The sequence below is a fragment of the Pseudopipra pipra genome, chromosome 2 (assembly GCF_036250125.1).
Source record: "Pseudopipra pipra isolate bDixPip1 chromosome 2, bDixPip1.hap1, whole genome shotgun sequence".
Lineage (NCBI taxonomy): Eukaryota > Metazoa > Chordata > Aves > Passeriformes > Pipridae > Pseudopipra > Pseudopipra pipra.
The window spans coordinates 39504055-39508211 of record NC_087550.1 but is presented as its reverse complement, the minus strand read 5'-3'; the positions used below and the strand labels follow the sequence as shown (position 1 = coordinate 39508211).

At 35.2% G+C, this 4157-nt stretch overlaps 1 long non-coding RNA gene across 1 annotated transcript; it reads left to right on the top strand.

Moving 5' to 3' along the window:
- Window positions 1-454: 454 nt before the first annotated feature.
- On the top strand, window positions 455-3796 carry LOC135409507 (uncharacterized). The gene is made up of 2 exons (XR_010428238.1): window positions 455-1325; window positions 2652-3796. It is a non-coding gene; the product is annotated as an uncharacterized LOC135409507 (long non-coding RNA).
- The last annotated feature ends 361 nt before the right edge of the window (window positions 3797-4157 follow it).

Here is a 4157-nt window from a genome sequence, read left to right as displayed (position 1 = left end):
CTCCAAAGGATTATTATAGCTCCTATAGAAGTCCTCTTATTTAGGTAGAGAGCTTCAAGGTCAGATAGTGTGTATGCAAAATACACCAAAGATCTATTTAGTTATTGGGGCAGATGAGAAATTATGTACCAGCTTTGTGTATACGAGAGTGAAAGAATTGCATACTATGTATGCAGTGTACAGATGCACTGTTAAGTACATTGTTTGAAACTATAATTTTTTTGTGTTCAGACAAGGAAGAACTTTGTCTGAACTCCATGTCCAGAGACAATTACATGAAAAGGATCGTTTCAATATGACAGTTATAGAAATTAATTCTTTGATGCTATTACTAGTTATTTGATGATGATAACTAAATGCATATAATTTTCTCAGAGCTTTATAACTGTTTGATTTTTTACAATTATTATTATATTATTAAGAATTTCACATTAGTAATATAAATGTACCACAAATTAAAGGCAGCAACAGCAGACTGACAGTTCCCAAAATCAGGAAGATTGCCATCTACAGATTACATATCTGCAGAGATGTTGCAAGGATCAGAGCTAGGGAATTATTAAAATCTTTTATCAGTATGCAGAAGTGAATCTCAAATAAGTGTTGATAAAATGTGTGGATGGCAAAAAGAACAGGTAAAAAAATTTTACTGTGTTCTGTGATTTTGTAAGCAAAGAAGTAAGACATAATATCTTGGAGAGGGATTTACCTATGGATACAAAGATAATGAAAATTATAGGAGAATTCTGGACACTAAGCAACTCTTAGCAGAAAAAAACAAACAAACATAAAAACAACGATCAGGAAGCTAAACTTTACAAATTAACATAGCCAATAGACACACTTTTTAACTGTCAGACACTTGAACAAATGATTAATCATTACAAAAAAAGGGACTAGTTGGTGCTCTGTCTTTTCATGATGAACTGAAAACACAATTTAGAGATATGAAGTTTCAGGACTTTAGGAATCTTAGGAATGTAAAACAAACATGGAAGCATTCAGAAGCTGATCAGATAAACTAATGCTCCTTCTGGTCAAACTGCTGAAAATAAAAAATAAAAATATCTGTAAATTATATACTCATTTGTTTGATGTACAGTTGCCCAGATTCTGATCTGAATGACACTATGCAAATCAAGTGTTTTGGCAAAGAGTAAATTACAATGTGGTTTCATCCAGATTTAATACAACAAGCTTTTATCCAAGTTTCAAACTACTAGACATGTTAAAATAGCAAATATAACATCTTTTAATCTAAATTTTACTTTCAGAAAAGACTACAAAGCCCTTTGCACAGACCAAGGAAGATCTCCAGAGCCCAGGTGAATTTCAGTTCTTCTCCATCTTAATTTTCTATCATTTGCCTTGGGCCAAAGAAGAATATATTGTCAAAGACTTATATTTTTTTAGTTATATAAACTACCAAAATCACCAGGTTAACATAAATAAATATGTATCTCAATGTGCTAATAGTTTAAAAGTGTTACACATAAGTGTGTGACAAAAATTACTTATATGTCTTATAGGTAAGTACAAGAGAACTAGATTGGCTTCATCTGACTGACATATTTTAAGGCAGTAATCCAAAACACTTATCTACTGTTCAGTGGCACTGGCTAGAAGACAAAAGATTGCATTGCACAGATGGGTAGAATATGAGTTCATGGGAAATCAGAGGAGAATAAAACCTCTCTCAATAATTAAGGATCACTTCAAATCTACAGTTTCTTTTAATTCCCTTCCCAAACAAAGCTGCTTGTCACTAACACAAATCTGAGCAGAGAGAGGTGAGATAGGCTGAATGGGGACCTAACTCAGCACTTTGCTACCAGTTGCAAAATTAACTTTAGTATATCATCAGAAGCAGGAGTTACCTCTGGTTCATAGTGTGAGCTTCCACCCCTGAGCTAAAGATCTAGCAGGTCCATGAGGACTAAGTGACACCACCACAGAGAGAGCGAGAGTGCTGAGTACAAACCGATACAAACCCTTCCCCAGCCCTCAGTACTCTGGCATTGTTCCCACTGTCACAGCTCATGCCAAGAAAATTTTTTAGCTAATAATGGCCCTGGAAAGCACATATGCTGAGTGACTTCTGCACTACCAGCTCCTAAACTAGTCTGTGCAGCTGTGTTTCTCATAACCTTCACTTTTCTAGGAGAATCATATTAGGCTGGAGAGTGATTCAAGAAGGTTCCAATAACCTAATTTTTAGATTCCTATGCAGAAACTGTCACTCAGTCCAGATGTTAGAGAAATCAAACAAACAAAAAAATTTAATTCAAAAAAATTTAATTCAAAAGAATTGATGAACAAAACACAAAAAAAAAATATGGCCAAGAAGGTTCAAAGGCTTCCTAGAATTGTATATCAAAAAAGATAATAAATATATATATTTATTTCCTTATTTATGCCAAGATGAAATCCATCAGGTATTTCTTTCCAGCATTCAGCAAAGAAGTTTGAGATGCTTATTAGCCTACATAGTGAAGGTCTTTGTTATGTTGTTTCACATCTTACATCTGCAATCGTATTTTGTAAAAGAAAATAAAGGAAGTATGCTGGATTTCATACTTCCACTACAGCTTAAGGTCTGTTTAGGGGTCCACTACTGTTTAAACTCTCTCCTCCTTTTTCTTGCTTTCTAGCACTGACTAATTCTTAAGGAGGCAGATTCAATCTTCTTCCCCTGAACTTCACCTCTTTGGAGTGAAACTGCTAGTGTTATTTAAGTTCAGTTGTTTCCTCTGCTTGACTAAACTACTAATATCTTGTTAAATTACTTAGATAAAGGCAGAAGGTGCATTTCACAATGAAGACCTGAGAGGATATTGACTTGACTTCAATTTTCCATTACAAACTAACTTTTAAGTCCCCAGTCCCTGCAGAATATTCAAGAGCCAGGAGTCAACTCTGTGCAAGCAAACTGTAGGTTTGAACAAGAAGCAGCTTAGCAAGTTTCTGGCAGTGCTTCTCATGGAACTGCCAAACTCATTTGCAAGAAAATTAAAAAGGCCAAAATACTGAGCTCACCTGGGAAGAATATGAATGAGCGTCTTGAACTTGTGGCTGGAAGAGACTTCTTCAATACTAATGAGGATAGGCAGGGAGGAAACAGAGACTTCTGTTTTCCAGTAAATCTCAAGTTCATAAAGAACTGATAGGATGATAAGACCATGAAAGTCATCAACAAAATCTTGGAGTATACTGAGTAATGAAGGTATGTCCAGTGGTGATTTACAGCTATTAATTGCACTGTGACATACAGTAGGGAAACTTCTTCTAGAGTATCTTTTACAATACTTACAGCCTGTGTTCCAAATGCTGAATTCTGATTGAAGCAGATGCTGAGTGAATACTATATGCAATATGGAGTTCATCTTGTGATCAAAGAGCTAGAGAATGGACTTGTAAAAATTGACAAAACTAAAAGAGACCCTGAGACTCGAAAATACACTAGAAGACAGGGACTGAAAAGATGGAGAATGGAGAGTAACCTCACACAAAGATGAAATGTACAGAGAGTTTTCTTAGAAATTCAGCAGAAAATGAAATTTGAATTAATTTTCTGAAGAAATTTAAAGAAAATATCTCAATAGCAAAGAAAAATTTAGGAGGCATGTCCCAATTGCAGTTCTGGGAGAAAAAAAATCTTGTTTTGAGATGGATCTTGATACATTTATTGCTATATGATACAACTGTGGGAAAGCATCAGAGTGGATGAAATGGCTCAGGATGTTCCTGCAGCTGAAAATTCTCAAGCAATAAAAAGATTCATTACTTTTAACATATATATCTTGTCTAAAAATTCAATATGACTATCAGTCTTTAAAATGGGGAGGGGCAGTTAGTTCATAGATGTTGCCCATAGATTGCAAAGTATCCACAAAAGGTAGTAGCGTAACAAGGCTTTACCTTCGTTTCACATCTTCCAAGGTGTCATCTCACAGATGTAACCACTAAGTCTATAATTTAGGCACCTCTTGTTCTCAAAATGATCATAAATAGGACACCTATGCTATGGCTAGTAGCAGGACTTATAAAGGTATCTAAAAGCTTCTGCTAGTTTATATACAATGAGCTTCTAAGAGCTCAGGGTCAAGGCATTAACCTGCAGACCCGGACACAGGATTTTCAAGTGCTATTTCACCTGA